We start from the raw sequence: 21,186 nt of genomic DNA on the forward strand, positions 1-21,186 counted from the left end.
ACACCGTGTGATCCTGGGCACATAAAGTATTTCTCTCTGTACCTTTGGTAACAAGCAGTGTCTGAAATAGACTGAAACATTGCCACTGTCTGTGTTTTGGGCGGTAATGGAATGAGCCCTGGCAGACCGCTAAAGCTTCCTGTAGAAGGACCTAAAACACTTCATTAGGTGCTGAGCATATGTTCCTGGCAATGACCTCAGGATATCACTCGTTTAGTAATACTAACTGAACAACGTGCTCCAGAAGTAGCCAATCGGGTAACGTTTTATGTAAAGTGTATGTGATTGCGGATAGGTAAATACCTTCTCGGAGTGAAAGCTAGAGCCTATAGAGGCCCCTCCCTCTCTCCTGCCATTCCCAACCCCCCCCAACTCTTTTTTCTTTTGTGCAATGTAACCAACATTCTACCCATAGGATCACCAATAGACGCCGCCCAGCTTCAGTTTTCTGGTGACGTCCACTCCTGTGGTCTGCATGCCCTCTGCTACCGGGGATCCCATAGTCTGGTGTCTTTGAGTGCATTGTGTAGCGCCTTGATGCCTCCATGCAGACTCTAGACCTAAGTACTCAATCGTGTACCCTATGCTCCGAAGTACGGTAAGCGCCTGAATGACCTCCCCTACTGGGGAACCCATAGTCTGGTGTCTGTGAGTGCATTGTGTAGCGCCTTGATGCCTCTATGCAGACTCTAGACCTAAGTACTCAATCGTGTACCCTATGCTCTGAAGTACGGCAAGCTCCTGAATGACCTCCCCTACTGGGGAACCCATAGTCTGGTGTCTGTGAGTGCATTGTGTAGCATCTTGATGCCTCCATGCAGACTCTAGACCTAAGTACTCAGTCGCGTACCCTATGCTCCGAAGTACGGTAAGCGCCTGAATGACCTCCCCTACTGGGGAACCCATAGTCTGTGGTGTCTGTGAGTGCATTGTGTGGCGCCTTGATGCCTCCATGCAGACTCTAGACCTAAATACTCAATTGCGTACCCTACCTGGGAACCCATAGTCTGGTGTCTGTGAGTGCATTGTGTAGCGCCTTGATGCCTCCATGCAGACTCTAGACCTAAGTACTCAATCGCGTACCCTATGCTCCGAAGTACGGTAAGCGCCTGAATGACCTCCCCTACCGGGGAACCCATAGTCTGGTGTCTGTGAGTGCATTGTGTAGCGCCTTGATGCCTCCATGCAGACTCTAGACCTAAGTACTCAATCGCGTACTCTATGCTCCGAAGTACGGTAAGCGCCTGAATGACCTCCCCTACCGGGGAACCCATAGTCTGGTGCCTGTGAGTGCATTGTGTAGCGCCTTGATGCCTCCATGCAGACTCTAGACCTAAATACTCAATCGCGTACCCTACCTGGGAACCCATAGTCTGGTGCCTGTGAGTGCATTGTGTAGCGCCTTGATGCCTCCATGCAGACTCTAGACCTAAGTACTCAATCGCGTACCCTATGCCCCAAAGTACGGTAAGCGCCTGAATGACCTCCCCTACCGGGGAACCCATAGTCTGTGGTGTCTCACCAGCAGCGGCGGCCGTGTATGCCAAGGGGGTGGGGCAGCGGGGAAACAACGTTTGAAAAAAAAAGAAAACACTTACTATTCCCGTTTAATATAAAAGTGTTAAAACCCGTCAAAGCAGAGTTATTTTGCATTGGAAGGATCCCGTTCCAATATAAAACCTATGCTTGACATCACTAACACTCGTGCGCTATGCAATGTGCGTGAACTAGTGCAAGGCAGCCTACAGCGCACCAGCGCAGGGAGAGACACAAACAGTGCTTTATCTTAGTGCCTCTTCTGCTCTCTTCCTTCCATGCAATGCAGCACTTGTGGGAATTCTTTGCAGATCTGGCGCAGACAGTATAAAAATACACAGCAAGTATAAGAAAGTTGTCATAACGAATATGACTTTATGATAAACAGTAGAAACAATATGGTAAACATTTTTCATTGTGTGACATAAATTACTTAAAATGTGGGAAGGGTTGGGGGGATACCCTACATCTATTTATGGAAATACTCCTGACAGAAGCACCAAATCCCGCGACTGTTATAGATGCGATAACAGTAGTATATGCAGCAGTCAGAGACTGTCTCTTTGTAGTAGGCAACCACCCTAATAAACGCAAATGTGGCTGGTACGACAAAGCCTGCTATGATGCAAGGGCAAATTTAAAGATGGCTACCAAGACTCACCCTAGAGATGGGGTTCTTGTAAAAGAAGCTAGAACAAGGTATAAAAGGACCCTGAGGGATAGTAAGCTAAAATATAAAGATAAAGCCTGGGGAGAGTTAGAGCGTGCTACAGCTCTGAAAGACCCCGGCCTGTTTTGGAAGGTGGTGAATAGAGGTTCCTTTGAAACAGAAACCTCTGAGGGCCTTGGATGTAACATAGCCCCGGAGGCCTGGGTAACTCATTTCTGTAGTATATTTGAGGGTACCCCCTAAGAAATATGCGGGAGAGTGTGTCTGATGAGGCTCCTAACCTAGCAATCAGATTCTCACTACAGGAGGTTATTGATGCGATACAGAGTTGTGCGCATAATAAAGCTCCGGGCCCGGACTCAATCCCGATGGATCTGTATAAAGCTAACCCTCAGTCATGGGCACCCATTCTCCTAAATGTTCTCAATGCAGCCGTTACTGTGGGCATTCCTGCCTCTTGGAGATTGGCATGTATAGTCCCAGTGTTTAAAAAGGGTGATCGAAATGATCCTAAGTCTTATCGCCCTATTTCACTGCTGGATTCCTCTGTGAAGATTCTTGGACGGATTATCCTAGGTCGTCTGGAGGCCTGGATGATAGGAAATGTTATTTTAAGTCGGGAACAGTATGGCTTCAGGGAAGGCCTCGGCACGCAAGAACAGTGTCTTAATCTACTGATGATAATCAACAAATACACGCAGGCCAGGAAAGGTACCCTTTATCTTGCTTTTATGGACCTTAGCTGTGCTTTTGATAAAGTAAACCGGTCTTTATTATGGGAGAGGCTAATTCATTCAGGGTTGGACCCTAATATTGTAGAGCTTCTCCGATATCTCCATTCAGGGACAGTTGCAAACGTGAGGGTGGGCCCAAATGGGGAATGCTCGGAGGCTTTCAAGCTTTCAAGGGGTGTGCGCCAGGGGTGTGTCTTGGCCCCTACGTTGTTCCTTCTATACACAAATGGACTGTCAGATTTTCTGATGGAACACTGCAGGGATGTCCCGAAGGTGAAGGGTATTGATATCCCTGTGCTGACGTATGCGGATGACGCGGTCCTTATGGCCCGCACAATGAATGGTCTCCGAGAATTAGTTAGAGCTTATGTTGTCTTTATGTCAGCTTTGGGACTGGAGGTCAATTTTAAGAAGTCGCACTTTATGGTTTGTGGTAAACCTATGAGTAGGGTGGGGGAGCTAAGGGTGGAGGATCAAGTTATTAGCAGAGTCCATGAGTTCCCATACTTAGGGGTCATTTTTGATGAGAAAGGATCTTGGAAACCCTGTATTGCTAGAAGGATTGTGCTTTTTCATGCAACAGTTGGTGCAACCTTTGACTTTGCGGCTAGGGTAGGTAGCAAACATATCAAACCCCTGCTTGAAATCTTTAGGCGGAAATGCCTACCTGTCCTTTTGTATGGTTCAGCACTTTGGGGGTTTAGGGATACCCGAGCCCTTATGGTGGAAGAAAATCGTTTCTGTAGAAGGCTTCTGGGTGTTGGACAAAATATTCCTGGATTTTGCCTTCACCTGGAACTGGACCTTGAGTATGTACAGGACACTACCCAGCTGGCTCCCCTTTTGTTATGGATTTTAGTTTGGAGTAACGAACATGCCTCTCTTAACAGGGATATCCTATGGGATTGTTTGGCCTGCGACAATGTAAAGCATATTCCCTGGCTGTCACACATAAGGAAGATGGCACATGACCTGGGGCGGCCTGAATTGTTTGTAAAATTATTACCGAGGACCTGACTAGCTATGATAAGAAATGGGTTAAGGATAACTTTCAGAGAATCCAGGAGAACAAGAGGGAGGGGGAGGCACTAAGGAAAAAATCGATCAGGGAATTTACTATGCTAAAGATGTGGGTGGGTCCTGAGCGATATCTTTCAGAAATCAAGGATGTGAGGGAAAGGTCTCTCATAATTCGATTTCGCTTGGGGATCATTAGAAGTAATTTGTGCTTCCCCCCAGGTCAGTATGGGGAGAAAGGTATTAGACCCTGCCCCTGTGATGGGGTGTCCCATCAGACCTTGATCCATTTTACACTGTTTTGTGCCTTTTATGCACCATTTAGAACCCGATTTCTACTACCGCTGCTTAGGCCCAAGGGTTTTGTACAATACTGTCCTGCTTTCATGTGGCTGCAAATGGCCTCAGATGTACTGGTATGGAAGGGCCTGGGATCATTCCTGAAGGGAGCTACTACTTGGCGCAAAAATGTAGAATTTTTAGAATGATTTTATTTATTTGTTTTCAGTTTTTATGAATGAGGTTTTTATCTTTGTCTGTTTTTTATTTTTATATATATATGTCTATATATATATATTTATATGTACATGTTTTTATGATGGGTGCTTTTATTATACATGGTTTTTATTGGTATTTTTATAATGTTTTGGTGATTATGTGTTGTAATGGATGAATTTTTTCATACCGAATAAAGCTTCTTCTTCTTCTACTTAAAATGTGTTATAAGGCGCTGTAATAAAAACTAAATTGTCAATGAAGTTGCAACATTTTATTTTTGTTATATATTTTATAAAGCATACACATTAAAATACTTACATACAGGAAGATACAACTATTTGAGAAAAACGCATACCATTGCAGTAGTCAACCTATTCATGTACCTAAAAAGTGAAGTTACATTATTTCTTTCAGTTTCACCAAAGGTGCTCTCCTTGGGTTCGGAGGTGAAAGGTGGCACTGAGGGCGGGACACAAAGGTGAAGAACTGAAGCACTGAGGTATTTAACTCCTAAATAAAAGTCCTTGTCAACTGAATACTGAAGGTGAGAACAAAATGATGTTTCTGAATGCTTTTAAATGGGAGAAAATTTAAATGAAGAGTTAATTTAATGACTAATTTAATTCTTCATATTAATTTTCTCCCTTTTCAAAGTGTCACATTTACACACAACAGACATCTTGCTCCTGGTGGTCGGCAGACATGGTGCCATAAAAATACAGCCTTTACGTTTTGTTAAATTGGAGAAATTTAAAGTTCAGAAAAATGTTCTATATTATGAACAATTTGCAGAACATATTTCTGCATTTTATATTTCTCCTATTAAAAAAATAGGTGTATGTTTGTGTTGTACATGTAACAGTGCCACAGATGGCAAAAGCAATGTCTGGTGCCACAAGTACATACAATTCAGGCTGTCAGTCATCCATAAACATATGTCCCATTCATACGCACACATGTTCATTCATCCCCCAAAGACCAGGCTCTCACCGACACACATGGCAGCCTAAAGTATTTTATTTAAACCATAGTATCGGCTCTATGGGCATTAGGCTTAAAGTCAATGAAGTGGGGCCTGGGGGTGTCTGGTAACTATGCACAAGTTGCTTGGCCTTCAGTAGCTCACAATGATTTTCACTGACAGGTGTGAGCTGGGAGCCCCGGCTCAAGGAGCTCCAAGTGACTGGCACACACAGAGGCCTTAGAGACGAGGCCTGGTGCTTTACTGCCAGAGCCCGTACACAAGGCGCGACCAGCAGGAGGCAGCTCTGGTCTGGCAGTGGACAAGCCTCGGGTCACTAATCCTGCGTGCCAGGGGAGGTGTGGTGGGTGGTTGTACTCCTGGTGACACAACGCTACTAGTGCACAGGACACCACTGGCACCTCCCCCTCCACAGCCATGTGCCTCATATCCGCCGCCTCCCTGAAAACCCCTCCTTTGCAAAGTACAGGCTTTAAGGCTATGTGTGCATCTAAGGCCTGTGTTGCTTAGCTCAGACCTCCTGGCGCGGTGAATGCTGGTGCACAAATCTGTTGAGCCCCTTCCCCCATCCATCCACATCGCCAAAACTATACAATTTCTGAATCATATCTGATGTATTTCTCACATTTACACCCAAGCTTACCCTCTGTTGAAGGGTGCACGACAGCTCTTCTGTTCTGTCCATTGGATGGGGATGTCGAAGGCACTTGTGAGATGATGAGTGTCACAAGCACTGCACTGTGGGTGAGGCTCACTAATACTCTCTAACAGCCCAGAGAGCTTGTGGCACCACCTGGAGCCTGCAGAGAAGACACCCTACGGCCTCCTGTGGGGCCCAAGAAACCAGATCCATACATGGGCACCATTGGAAGGTAGGGCCGGGTATCTGCAGAATGTGGCACCGCACTACACTTGGGGGGCGCTTCAGTCAGTCATTATGGACCCCAGGTTTGTAGTCCTTGTCATCTCACTTTCAAATCTTCACTATCTTTTGTGTAAGCCAATTACTTCAGTAAAAGCAAACCAAGACTACAACACCCAGAATGCATTAGGCTGCCAAGGAATGGCATTGCAGATGCTTGATGTCATGGAATTCCAACACCCTTGGACAATCTAAGGTCTGGTACTTTGATTTAAGTATTTAGTTTGGCATCAACAGGGCATTTCCAGTCCATGCTTGATTGTTGTTGTGTTTTTTTGGCATTCTAGTACTTGTAGTCCTGAATTTATATAGAAACTCAAGAGCTCTCAAAGACGCAGCACATGACGTCAGATCCCTGGGATCTAATGTCCCAGACTCTGGAATCCAGTGAACCCAGAGGTGATGAATGATCCGAACCAAGGACTGTTCAAAGCTGAAGTGTTCAGCTTTGAGGGAGGTGCTAATACCATGATGGCGGTGGCTGGGGACAGTCGGAGGCTGAACTCTCACTCCTCATGAGCATAGTACCTAGATACTCAAGCGCCGAGTTAGTGCTTTGAAACGCTGTAGGGTGACATGCAGCTCTTTACAAAACTCTTCAACACATAATAGCCCAGTGTCGGCCTGGATGCAAGTGTTGCTCGAATGTGGATTTATCTTAAAGAAATGAAAGACAAGAGGTGTTAAACATGGGGTCTGTAGTTGGCAGTGCTTTGCACCCTGTCCAAGTAGGGACCCTCACTCTGGTCAGGGTACCACACAAGTTAACCCCTGCTCAACCCCTTGGTAGCCTGGCATGAGCAGCCAGGCTTATCTCAGGGCACACAAACACGAGCCTACACACACACACACGGGCACACACACACACATACGGGCACACACACACACACACTGCCTGAAACGTTTGCAGGGCTACTCATTTGGGTGGGACATTCATTGTGCAGGCCCACTAGTACCATTTGAGTTACAGGCTCTGGCCACACCTGGTGCTCTATACTAGGAACTTACTGGTACATCAAATCAGGGGTGTGGCATTCCTATATTGTGATATCCAGGGGCTCAAGAACAAGTTTTCAGGTTTATTTTGTCTTTGGGACATGTAGGCCCAAACCCCTGCACCACAAACCCTTTGCCTGCCAGTTTACAGTACCACATTATGGAGCAGGGAGGGAATTGTCTGCAATTTATATAATATTTGTGTGGGATGTGAATTCTGTTCAGACTTGTACAGATTGCTCATTAATACAAACCCTTAATTATTAGGGTGAGTGCTGTACATAAGTGTTGTAAGCTCAGACTTCACTGCTGCCAGTAGTCCCAGTAGAAACATGTGTACACACCTTTACAAAGTTTTAAAATATGAGGCTACGTATAATGCTCCCAGAATGCTCTCTGATTAAATGCAAATATTTGCAGAAGCTTGAAGGCAAGATTGATGATTTTTTGCTTTCAAAATAAAATGTTCAAAAAAAATGCAAGTAGGAAAAACATGTTTTGCTAAACTACTTTGAAATTGTATGTACCATTTATTTGAAGCATCATTTAGTAAAATATGTTGATGCATGCTAGTATTTTTCTAAAAATATTCATAATGCAAAGTCAGTGTAACCAGTTTCTAAAAGATTATGAGAAACACAAGCACTGGCAAAGGCAATAGGTCCGACATTGGTGGTCAGTTTTTTTGGATTTGTCAAAGCGTGTCTTGTTTTGACATTGCATGTGTAAAACTTTAATGTTGTGGGAGCTGTTGGGCTCTCACCATTGTAACAAATATTAGCATTAAGCAAAATATTTTTTGGTCGCAAAAAGCACACATTGCCACAGTAGTTTCTGGCACTGAACAAAACAACTGTGTACTGATAAGCTCCCTGTGAAAGAGCAGATTACATTACAATGATCCCAATTTAGCATGGATTTATAGAATGTGGAACTCATCACGCTTGAGGGTATCCAGGTGCTGAGCAGGAGCGGGTTCTACAAGTAGGATAAGTCACAGTGAAGCCAGCCAATAGATGGATAGAAAGAGAGTTAGAATTTTAATAAAACAAAAGGTCTTGGTTAACACCAGACCCAATTAGAGGTCCAATTGTTAAAGAAGGCCACAAAAGTACACCCATGGTATGTCTTTGCATTAGTGCAATTTGTGTATTTCATGAATACACAATAATTTACAGAAGCAGACCAGGAAATCGTACCCCTAGAAAAATATCTGTGAACTGTTTTTAGCACGAGCCAATATGCAAGTGTAGATTTGCTCATGCGAAAATCTGTTGAGGGTTTACAAGTTCACTTTCCCTTTAACCATATTTTTCCCAACCCTGGAAGAAGTGCTACTTCTGATCTTTATCAGGAGTAAATTTCCAACCTTTCTCAGTATGGGAAATGATCAGAGAATAGCTGTTGAAAACTCTTAAAACATGCATGTTAGTAGGTTTGCACAGACGCATATGAGCATTCAAACACTGGAACTATTGCATTCTGCTACCTCCAGCCCCAGTGTGTAGATCTGTGGAAAGGTGGCAAAATAAGGAAACTGCCGGTTTTGAAGCCCTGCTATAAAAGTAGCCCTGGCATAATCAGAGACGCTATTTTTAGAGCTCTTACATAATAAGATAGCTGCCGTTTGTCGCGGCACTGCATGGCACCAAATAGACAAGTAGAATTTTTTACAGGACAACTAAAAATTCATGAAACAACCTGCCCTGAGGACAAGTAGATATTTTATTGAAATTCCACACCCCTGCAAACATGCCAATCATGGATAAACCAATCACCCATACCATTTAGACAGGGAGCACTTGCACGTTAGCACTGGTCAGCAGTGGTAAAGTACCCAGAATCCTAAAGCCAGCAAAAACGAACTGCAGCACACAGTCAAAAACAGGAGGTCAGAGGAAAAGGTTTGGGGATAACCCTACAGAAAAGACCATTTCCAACTAGAGGTGTTTGGCAAAACAGGAACAGTTGGTTTAATTAAACGCAGCATCCAGGAGAGCAGTACAGAGTTGAGGTTTGATGACTGTCTCAAAGTTTGTGTTCTGAGTGTCATTATAAACAGTTCTTGAAGTGTCATAAAACAATTCTGTGCATTCTTTGGAGAAAGGAATCCGGGCCTAGACACTGAGTCATAGATCTGGCCATCTGATAAAGTCGGCAGTAGGTAGGTAACATGTACAGATGTCCGGCACAGGGAGCGGATGATCACTGAGTGTTGTGTGCTTGTTGTGTTCTGATTGCCTTAGTGTTCCTAACTTCATGTGGCATCTAACTTGTATGGTGTTGTGGGAACGCGTGCCCTTCCAGCCAAATGTGTTTTATTGGGGGCCCATCTCATAGGACCTTTGTGGTGTTGCTGTCTATCTGAGGGACCGATCAGAGTTTTTCCTGTTTGTGCGTTTGTCTAAGGGCTGCGTGTCACCCACTGGTGATCTGTCAATCAGCTTCTTCAGGCCTAGGTCACAGGGCTTGCCTGTCACGTATTTCTGACCCGAGGTTGATGAGGAGGTCACATCGGGTGGATGCGACAATACTGATGCAAGTTCATTATTATTGACACACATATCATGGCATACATTGACATCGCTTTTATTAATATTAACACAAGTGTTGACATCAATCATTGAGAGCTGTCAGGTGACAGAGTTTCAGGCCCGACTTGCTACTGCAGTCCAGGTTTTAGTTGCATGCTGGGATTTGTAGTCCTGTTTAGCCCATTCTAAAACCACACATCCAAGCATTTAAGGAAAGGTACTGGACGTAATATTCATGGAAATGGGAAACTCGAGAGCAATGTCATTCTCTTTCTCGGATTTTTTCTCCTGATCGTTACGTAAAGCGCCTTGTAACCTGTCCATTTGGCGCTATGTCAGCAGTGCTAAAGACAGCTGGGTGTATCACCCTCGAGGAGGGCGGGGCTGGTATGGAACGCAGGTTACGTGCCAGATTCCGGCATTAATGTGCCATATAACGCCCCCGGGCCTCCCCACTGACAGCTGTGCCCCAGCGCACCCTAATGCGACGACAGCTCCTGCGCGCCCTAAAAGGGGTGATTTCATAAGGCTAATTGCCTGCCCTCCTCGGGCGCTGCGTTATCAGCCTGTCACTGGGCAGTGCACAAGTACCTGGGCACCCGCTGGAATTGTTTGCTCGCCCTGGCACCCCTCCCAGACAGACCGAAGGAAGGGCCAACACAAACAGAGGGGCCATCACCTGTGCGTCAAAGGCTAATAAACGTGGCCTCAACGCGCCATCGTGCTCTCTGCGGAGGCCGCGCCTAGCACCTTGAGTCCCAGTTTGTTGGCGCTAGCCTGAACTGTGCTATGTTAAACTTTGGCGACACAACTCACTCTACTCGTGAAAGGACCCGAACTCCGCGGTCCCCTCCTTGAAGGCACGGGTGTTGACATGAAGGCGCTATCTGACTTGCACGTTGACGTTTTTTAAGTGCTCAGGACCACTACAACCTTTAACGGGTCACACGGCATGAGGTCTACTCAGGGGCGTTGTGGAACTTTTAGGCCCATATGATATTTATAATGGGTAACGCGAAACTACAAGTCCCAGCATGCTTTGATGTGCTTGACTATAACGCCGGCAGTGGTTTACAGTCACTCTCGTGGCATATGGCGGGTTAGTGCAGACTTCACATCTACCTCTAGGCACGTGTATTCTTCTGGCAATTTCGCGAATCAATACCCATGCTGCCCCCCGAGTTCAAGAGGTAACAAGCACTGGCAATGCCAACACCTCTGACACTGGAAAGCTGCAATATTTTCAAATGCGTTTATTTGCAAGTACATGCAATAGCCATTCAAGTTTAAAAGTTACAAACAGTAAGAATGCCCCATCGACATGTGGTGGACATATAATTCCAAAAGAAAGAGGTCAACACAACAACCTATCACAAACAAAATAAAAAAAGAACGCAGAAAAGGTGGGATTAGTCCACCAGGAGCGAAGTGGGCTACCATTTATCGAATGTGCGCATTTGGTCAGGGAAAATACTGCCACTCACAGTGCACGAGGGCAAATGGATGAAAAGGGCTGATCAATTTCTCTGTGCTGTGTGTTGTGGTGGCTGGAAGCACAATGTGAATGATGCTTGAATGGGCCAATGGATGAAGAGGGCTGACCCAAACCTCCTTTAGTATGTATGTATTTTTAGTATGGTTTTTTTGGGAGAAAATAATAGGGTGGTGAGACCACTAAAATGTTTTCTACGCTAGACCTAAAAATGTTAATTTTATTTATATAGTTTTACGGTATCGGGGGTCCATGTTAGTGCGTTGCTTGGGCACACTTATTTTAGCTTCGGGTCTGCTGCCCTTTTATCTAGTTAATTTTCATTTATTCCTTTTAATATTTTAGCATGGCTTCATTTTAGTGATGATTTTTATTTTTTTATCAGTTGCCTTTCCACTCAGGAATTATCATTAGAACTTGTGCACAACATTTCATCTTGTGCCTCTGCTCAGGGCTGTACATAATAATCTACTAAGTATTGCCTGTCCAATAGTACGCAGTCAGCCTTACACATGAATACGCAATATTACGTCAGGCCAGGTCTTAGAAAACAACATGTTTTATTATAAAACACAACACTGGCAAAATTATTTTAGAGGGGACATTCCAGCCATCCATCCTGTGCTGTACCAATGTCGTTGCACCTCTGCTGAACTTGACCTCGATACTCTACTAAGTATTGCCTGTCCAAGAATACGCAGTCAGCCTTACACAGAAAGGCGCTGTAGGAAAGTACCATCTTGCCTGGCATGTTACCCCCTTTTTTCACTCTATATATGTTGTTTTAGTTGTATGTGTCACTGGGACCCTGCCAGCCAGGGCCCCAGTGCTCATAAGTGTGCCTGAATGTGTTACCTGTGTTATGACTAACTGTCTCACTGAGGCTCTGCTAATCAGAACCTCAGTGGTTATGCTCTCTCATTTCTTTCAAATTGTCACTAACAGGCTAGTGACCAATTTTACCAATTTATATTGGCTTACTGGAACACCCTTATAATTCCCTAGTATATGGTACTGAGGTACCCAGGGTATTGGGGTTCCAGGAGATCCCTATGGGCTGCAGCATTTCTTTTGCCACCCAGAGGGAGCTCTGACAATTCTTACACAGGCCTGCCACTGCAGCCTGAGTGAAATAACGTCCACGTTATTTCACAGCCATTTTACACTTCACTTAAGTAACTTATAAGTCACCTATATGTCTAACCTTTACCTGGTAAAGGTTAGGTGCAAAGTTACTTAGTGTGAGGGCACCCTGGCACTAGCCAAGGTGCCCCCACATTGTTCAGGGCCAATTCCCCGGACTTTGTGAGTGCGGGGACACCATTACACGTGTGCACTACATATAGGTCACTACCTATATGTAGCTTCACAATGGTAACTCCGAATATGGCCATGTAACATGTCTATGATCATGGAATTGCCCCCTCTATGCCATCCTGGCATAGTTGGCACAATCCCATGATCCCAGTGGTCTGTAGCACAGACCCTGGTACTGCCAAACTGCCTTTCCCGGGGTTTCACTGCAGCTGCTGCTGCTGCCAACCCCTCAGACAGGCTTCTGCCCTCCTGGGGTCCAGTCAGGCCTGGCCCAGGATGGCAGAACAAAGGACTTCCTCTGAGAGAGGGTGTTACACCCTCTCCCTTTGGAAAATGGTGTGAAGGCAGGGGAGGAGTAGCCTCCCCCAGCCTCTGGAAATGCTTTCATGGGCACACATGGTGCCCATTTCTGCATAAGCCAGTCTACACCGGTTCAGGGACCCCTTAGCCCTGCTCTGGTGCGAAACTGTACAAAGGAAAGGGGAGTGACCACTCCCCTGACCTGTACCTCCCCTGGGAGGTGCCCAGAGCTCCTCCAGTGTGCTCCAGACCTTTGCCATCTTGGAAACAGAGGTGCTGCTGGCACACTGGACTGCCCTGAGTGGCCAGGGCCAGCAGGTGACATCAGAGACTCCTTCTGATAGGCTCCTTCAGGTGTTGCTAGCCTATCTTCTCTCCTAAGTAGCCAAACCCTCTTTTCTGGCTACTTAGGGTCTCTGCTTTGGGGATTTCCTTAGATAACGAATGCAAGAGCTCATCCGAGTTCCTCTGCATCTCTCTCTTCACCTTCTGCCAAGGAATCAACTGCTGACCGCGCTGGAAGCCTGCAAAACTGCAACAAAGTAGCAAAGACGACTACTGCAACTCTGTAACGCTGATCCTGCCGCCTTCTCGACTGTTTTCCTGGTGGTGCATGCTGTGGGGGTAGTCTGCCTCCTCTCTGCACTAGAAGCTCCGAAGAAATCTCCCGTGGGTCGACGGAATCGTCCCCCTGCAACCGCAGGCACCAAAGAACTGCATCACCGGTACCCTGGGTCTCCTCTCAGCACGACGAGCGAGGTCCCTTGAATCCAGCAACTCTGTCCAAGTGACTCCCACAGTCCAGTGACTCTTCAGTCCAAGTTTGGTGGAGGTAAGTCCTTGCCTCCCCACGCCAGACTGCATTGCTGGGAACCACGACTTTTGCAGCTACTCCGGCCTCCGTGCACTTCCGGCGGAAATCCTTTGTGCACAGTCCAGCCTGGGTCCACGGCACTCTAACCTGTATTGCACGACCTCCTAAGTTGTCCTCCGGCGACGTGGGACTCCTTTGTGCAACTTCGGGTGAGCACTGTTTCTCTCCACTTTGTAGTGCCTGTTCCGGCACTTCTGCGGGTGCTGCCTGCTTCCGAGAGGGCTCCTTGTCTTGCTTGACGCCCCCTCTGTCCCCAGACGCAATTGGCGACATCCTGGTCCCTCCTGGGCCACAGCAGCATCCAAAAACCCTAACCGCACGATTTGCAGCTAGCAAGGCTTGTTGGCAGTCTTTCTTCAGGAAAACACTTCTGCACGACTCTCCACGGCGTGTTGGATCCGTCCTCCAAAGGGGAAGTTCCTAGCCCTTGTTGTTCCTGCAGAATCTTCAGCTTCTACTGTCCAGTAGCAGCTTCTTTGCACCCACAGCTGGCATTTCCTGGGCATCTGCCCATCTCCGACTTGCTTGTGACTTTTGGACTTGGTCCCCTTGTTCCACAGGTACCCTCGACTGGAAATCCATTGTTGTTGCATTGCTGATTTGTGTCTTTCCTGCAGAATTCCCCTATCACGACTTCTATGTCCTTTGGGGAACTTTAGTGCACTTTGCACTCACTTTTCAGGGTCTTGGGGTGGGCTATTTTTCTAACCCTTACTATTTTCTAATAGTCCCAGCGACCCTCTACAAGGTCACATAGGTTTGGGGTCCATTCGTGGTTCGCATTCCACTTTTGGAGTATATGGTTTGTGTTGCCCCTATCGCTATGTGTCCCCATTGCATCCTATTGTAACTATACATTGTTTGCACTGTTTTCTAAGACTATTACTGCATATTTTGGTATTGTGTACATATATCTTGTGTATATTTGCTATCCTCATACTGAGGGTACTCACTGAGATACTTTTGGCATATTGTCATAAAAATAAAGTACCTTTATTTTTAGTATATCTGTGTATTGTGTTTTCTTATGATATTGTGCATATGACACTAGTGGTACTGTAGGAGCTTCACTCGTCTCCTAGTTCAGCCTAAGCTGCTTTGCTAAGCTACCATTATCTATCAGCCTATGCTGCTAGACACCCTATACACTAATAAGGGATAACTGGGCCTGGTGCAAGGTGTAAGTACCCCTAAGTACTCACTACAAGCCAGTCCAGCCTCCTACATTGGTTGTGCAGCGGTGGGATAAGTGCTTTGAGACTACTTACCACTTTTGTCATTGTACTTTTCATAAGAGAAAAATATACAAAACAAGTTCAGTGTATGTACACCTAACCAAAAAGTTTTGCATTTCTTTTCTCACCTCTTTTCTAAAGTGCTGAAAAGTACCTCTAAACTTTCTAAAAAGTTCTTAAAAGTTTAAAAAGTTTTTTTTCTGTCTTTCTAAAAGTTCTGAAAACTTTTTTTCTCTTTTTCTGTCACTTAAACTCTCTCTAAAAATGTCTGGCACAGGCCAAACTGTTGATCTGTCCAAACTTGCTTATGATCACCTTAGCTGGAAAGGAGCAAGGAGTCTCTGCATAGAGAGAGGTTTGAGTGTAGGGAAGAATCATTCTTTGGAATTATTGCTTAACATGCTTAGAGAACAAGATAAGGCCAGAAGGGCCCCATCTGTTGAAAAAGTAGCTAATGGTTCCCAATCTGATCCAGGGACTCCCCTAGGAAAAGATTCAGGAAAGAAACTTCCTAGCCTGCCCATTACTAGACAGCCTAGCATAGTTGGTACTGATGTAGAGTCACACCATACATATAGTGTTGTCTCACATCCTAGCAAGAGTATTCCTTCTCACCACAGTAGAAGTGATGTTTCTGTTAACCAAGCTGTTAGGGTGCCCTCTGTAAGGGATAGGTCTCCTTCTGTCAATTCTCATTATACCTCTGTTTCTAGACGTGTCCCTTCCACCCACCCTGATGACAGATTGTTAGAAAGGGAGCTCAATAAATTGAGAGTGGAACAAACCAGACTGAAGCTTAAGAAGCAACAGCTGGATTTGGATAGACAGTCCTTAGAACTAGAGAAGGAAAGACAGAAGTTGGGTTTTGAAACCCATGGTGGCAGCAGCAGTATTCCCCATAGTCATCCTGCAAAAGAGCATGATTCCAGGAATCTGCATAAGATAGTTCCCCCTTATAAGGAGGGGGATGACATTAACAAGTGGTTTGCTGCACTTGAGAGGGCCTGTGTTGTACAGGATGTCCCTCAAAGGCAGCAGGCTGCTATCCTATGGCTATCATTTAGTGGAAAGGGTAGGGATAGGCTCCTTACTGTGAAAGAAAGTGATGCCAATAATTTTACAGTTCTTAAGAATGCACTCCTGGATGGTTATGGCTTAACCACTGAACAATACAGGATAAAGTTCAGAGAGACCAAAAAGGAGTCTTCACAAGACTGGGTTGATTTCATTGACCATTCAGTGAAGGCCTTGGAGGGGTGGTTACATGGCAGCAAAGTTACTGATTATGACAGCCTGTATAACTTGATCCTGAGAGAGCATATTCTTAATAACTGTGTGTCTGATTTGTTGCACCAGTACCTGGTGGACTCTGATCTGACCTCTCCCCAAGAATTGGGAAAGAAGGCAGACAAATGGGTCAGAACAAGGGTGAACAGAAAAGTTCATACAGGGGGTGACAAAGATGGCAACAAGAAGAAGGATGGTAAGTCTTCTGACAAGGGTGGGGACAAATCTAAAAATGAGTCTTCATCAGGCCCACAAAAACACTCTGGTGGGGGTGGTGGGCCCAAATCCTCTTCTAATCAAAACAAAGAAAAGAAACCATGGTGCTATTTATGTAAAATAAAAGGCCATTGGACAACAGATCCCAGTTGTCCAAAGAAAAGCACCAAGCCTCCTACCACTACAACCCCTACTGCTACACCTAGTGTCCCTACTAATAGCAGTGGTGGTGGGAGCAAACCTACTAATAGCCAATCCAAGGGAGTAGCTGGGCCCACTTTTGGTAACTTAGTTGTGGTTGGTCTTGTTAGGGAGACCACAGAGGCTGTGTTAGTCTCCGAGGGGGCTATTGATTTAGCCACCTTAGTTGCTTGTCCCCTTAATATGGATAAGTACAAGCAGCTACCCCTAATAAATGGTGTTGAGGTTCAGGCCTACAGGGACACTGGTGCCAGTGTTACTATGGTAATAGAGAAACTGGTCCACCCTGAACAACACCTACTTGGTCACCAGTACCAAGTAATCGATGCTCACAACAACACACTTAGCCACCCCATGGCTGTTGTAAATCTCAACTGGGGGGGGTTACTGGTCCAAAGAAAGTTGTGGTAGCCACAGATTTACCTGTAGACTGTCTATTAGGAAATGATTTGGAGACATCAGCTTGGTCAGATGTGGAGTTGGAGGCCCATGCAGCAATGCTGGGCATCCCAGGGCATATTTTTGCTTTAACCAGGGCTCAGGCCAAAAAGCAAAAAGGACAAGGTGACTTGGATCATGGAACAAAGGACCAAGTTCTTCCTTAAAGCTAGGGCTAGTAGAAGTAAAGCACTACCTACTATCCCTCCCTCTACAGTGGATTCTACTTCTGAGGAAGAAGAATTTCCACCCTGTGCAGAACCTACACCAGAGGAGCTGGAAGCAGACACTGCTGAGCTTTTGGGTGAAGGGGGGCCTGCCAGGGAGGAGCTGAGTGTGGCACAGCAGACCTGTCGCACACTAGAGGGTCTAAGACAGCAAGCTGTCAAACAAGCTAATAGGGATGTCAGTGACTCTCACAGAGTTTACTGGGAGGACAACCTCTTGTACACTGAAGCAAGGGATCCTAAACCTGGAACTGCCAGGAGGTTAGTGATTCCTCAGGAGTACAGAAAGTTCCTCCTAACTCTAGCCCACGACATTCCCCTAGCTGGACATTTAGGACAAATGAAAACTTGGGACAGACTTGTTCCCTTGTTTCATTGGCCTAGAATGTCAGAGGACACAAAATAATTTTGTAAGTCCTGTGAAACCTGTCAAGCCAGTGGCAAGACAGGTGGCACTCCAAAGGCACCCCTTATTCCACTGCTTGTGGTTGGGGTTCCCTTTGAAAGGGTAGGGGTTGACATAGTTGGCCCCCTTGACCCTCCTACTGCTTCAGGCAATAGGTTTATCTTAGTGGTAGTGGACCATGCCACATGATATCCTGAAGCAATTCCTCTAAGGACCACTACAGCACCTGCAGTGGCAAAGGCCCTCCTGGGAATATTTTCCAGGGTGGGCTTCCCAAAAGAGGTGGTATCAGACAGGGGAAGCAATTTCATGTCTGCTTACTTAAAGGCCATGTGGAAGGAGTGTGGTGTGACTTACAAGTTCACTACACCCTATCATCCACAAACAAATGGACAGGTGGAGAGATTTAACAAAACTCTCAAAGGCATGATTATGGGACTCCCTGAAAAACTCCGCAGGAGATAGGATATCCTTTTACCATGCCTCCTTTTTGCCTACAGGGAGGTACCCCAGAAAGGAGTGGGCTTCGGCCCCTTTGAACTCCTCTTTGGACACCCTGTTAGGGGTCCACTAACACTTGTAAAGGAGGGTTGGGAACAACCTTTAAAAGCTCCAAAGCAAGATATTGTGGATTATGTACTTGGCCTCAGATCAAGGATGGCTGAGTACATGAAAAAGGCCAGTAAAAACCTTCAGGCCAGCCAAGAGCTCCAGAAGCAATGGCATGACCAGAAGGCTGTTTTGGTTCAGTACCAACCAGGGCAGAAAGTGTGGGTCTTGGAGCCTGTGGCCCCAAGAGCACTCCAAGATAAATGGAGTGGACCCCACACAATTGTTGAGAAAAAGGGTGAAGTCACCTACTTAGTTGACTTAAGCACTGCCAGGAGTCCCCTTAGGGTGCTCCATGTCAATCGCCTGAAACCCTACTATGACAGGGCTGATCTCACCCTGCTCATGGCAACTGATGAGGGACAGGAAGAAGACAGTGATCCTCTACCTGATCTCTTTTCTTCCACAGAACAAGATGCTCTAGTGGAAGGTGTAGTTTTGGCTGATTGTCTTACTGCTGAGCAGAAAGACCATTGCATAAATCTCCTGGGTCAGTTTTCTGAACTCTTCTCTACTGTGGCAGGTACCACTTCTTGGTGTGAGCACACTATAGATACTGGAGACAGCTTGCCTGTCAAAAGTAAAATCTATAGGCAGCCTGACCATGTCAGGGACTGCATAAAGCAAGAGGTGCAGAAAATGTTAGAACTGGGAGTGGTTGAGCACTCTGAAAGTCCATGGGCTTCTCCTGTGGTACTTGTACCAAAACCTCATTCCAAGGATGGAAAGAAGGAAATGCGGGTTTGTGTAGACTACAGAGGTCTCAACCAGGTAACCAAAACTGATGCTCACCCTATACCCAGGGCAGATGAGCTCATAGATACACTGGCATCTGCCAAGTATCTAAGCACTTTTGATTTGACTGCAGGGTATTGGCAGATCAATTTATCAGAAGATGCTAAACCTAAAACTGCATTTTCAACCACTGGAGGCCATTACCAATTCACAGTAATGCTTTTTGTATTCAAAAATGCACCTGCCACTTTTCAGAGGTTGGTGAACACAGTCCTGCAAGGGCTGGAAGCTTTTAGTGCAGCATATCTGGACGATATAGCTGTCTTTAGCTCCAGTTGGGAGGATCACCTGGTCCACCTATGGAAAGTTTTGGAGGCCCTGCAAAAGGCAGGCCTCACTATCAAGGCTTCAAAGTGCCAGATAGGGCAGGGGAAGGTGGTTTATCTGGGACACCTTGTTGGTGGGGAACAGATTGCACCACTTCAGGGGAAAATCCAAACTATTATAGATTGGGTTCCCCCTACTACTCAGACTCAGGTGAGAGCCTTCCTAGGCCTCACTGGGTATTACAGGAGGTTCATTAAGAACTATGGCTCCATTGCAGCCCCTCTTAATGACCTCACCTCCAAAAAAATGCCTAAAAAGGTATTATGGACAGCAAACTGTCAGAAAGCTTTTGAGGAGCTGAAGCAGGCCATGTGCTCTGCACCTGTCCTAAAAAGCCCTTGTTACTCTAAAAAAATCTATGTCCAAACTGATGCATCTGAATTAGGAGTAGGGGCAGTCCTATCACAACTTAATTCTGAGGGCCAGGATCAACCTGTTGCTTTTATTAGTAGGAGGTTGACCCCTAGAGAAAAGCGTTGGTCTGCCATAGAGAGGGAGGCCTTTGCTGTGGTCTGGGCACTGAAGAAGTTGAGGCCATACCTGTTTGGCACTCACTTCATTGTTCAGACAGACCACAAACCTCTACTTTGGCTAAAACAAATGAAAGGTGAAAATCCTAAATTGTTGAGGTGGTCCATATCCCTACAGGGAATGGACTATACAGTGGAACATAGACCTGGGAGTAGCCACTCCAATGCAGATGGACTCTCCAGATATTTCCACTTAGACAATGAAGACTCATCAGGTCATGGCTAGTCTTATTGTCCTTCGTTTGGGGGGGGGGGTTGTGTAGGAAAGTACCATCTTGCCTGGCATGTTACCCACATTTTTCACTGTATATATGTTGTTTTAGTTGTATGTGTCACTGAGACCCTGCCAGCCAGGGCCCCAGTGCTCATAAGTGTGCCTGAATGTGTTACCTGTGTTATGACTAACTGTCTCACTGAGGCTCTGCTAATCAGAACCTCAGTGGTTATGCTCTCTCATTTCTTTCAAATTGTCACTAACAGGCAAGTGACCAATTTTACCAATTTATATTGGCTTACTGGAACACCCTTATAATTCCCTAGTATATGGTACTGAGGTACCCAGGGAATTGGGGTTCCAGGAGATCCCTATGGGCTGCAGCATTTCTTTTGCCACCCATAGGGAGCTCTGACAATTCTTACACAGGCCTGCCACTGCAGCCTGAGTGAAATAACATCCACGTTATTTCACAGCCATTTTACACTGCACTTAAGTAACTTATAAGACACCTATATGTCTAACCTTTACCTGGTAAAGGTTAGGTTCAAAGTTACTTAGTGTGAGGGCACCCTGGCACTAGCCAAGGTGCCCCCACATTGTTCAGGGCCAATTCCCCGGACTTTGTGAGTGCGGGGACACCATTACACGCGTGCACTACATATAGGTCACTACCTATATGTAGCTTCACAATGGTAACTCCGAATATGGCCATGTAACATGTCTATGATCATGGAATTGCCCCCTCTATGCCATCCTGGCATAGTTGGCACAATCCCATGATCCCAGTGGTCTGTAGCACAGACGCTGGTACTGCCAAACTGCCTTT

General features: G+C 45.9%; 1 protein-coding gene across 2 annotated transcripts in view; it reads left to right on the top strand.

Annotated features, from left to right (window-relative positions):
* The window catches only part of P2RY4 (pyrimidinergic receptor P2Y4), a 102,489-nt gene that overhangs the window by 35,773 nt on the left and 45,530 nt on the right, over window positions 1-21,186 (top strand). Inside the window, exon 2 of one of the 2 annotated variants that reach the window (XM_069209875.1) lies at window positions 4,870-4,954. The exons of the other annotated variant lie outside the window; for it this stretch is intronic. The gene's annotated coding sequence lies outside the window, so the exon portion shown is untranslated. The remainder of the gene's footprint in view (window positions 1-4,869; window positions 4,955-21,186) is intronic. 2 annotated transcript variants of the gene reach the window in all.

The sequence above is a fragment of the Pleurodeles waltl genome, chromosome 2_1 (genome assembly GCF_031143425.1).
Source record: "Pleurodeles waltl isolate 20211129_DDA chromosome 2_1, aPleWal1.hap1.20221129, whole genome shotgun sequence".
In the NCBI taxonomy this organism is placed as follows: domain Eukaryota; kingdom Metazoa; phylum Chordata; class Amphibia; order Caudata; family Salamandridae; genus Pleurodeles; species Pleurodeles waltl.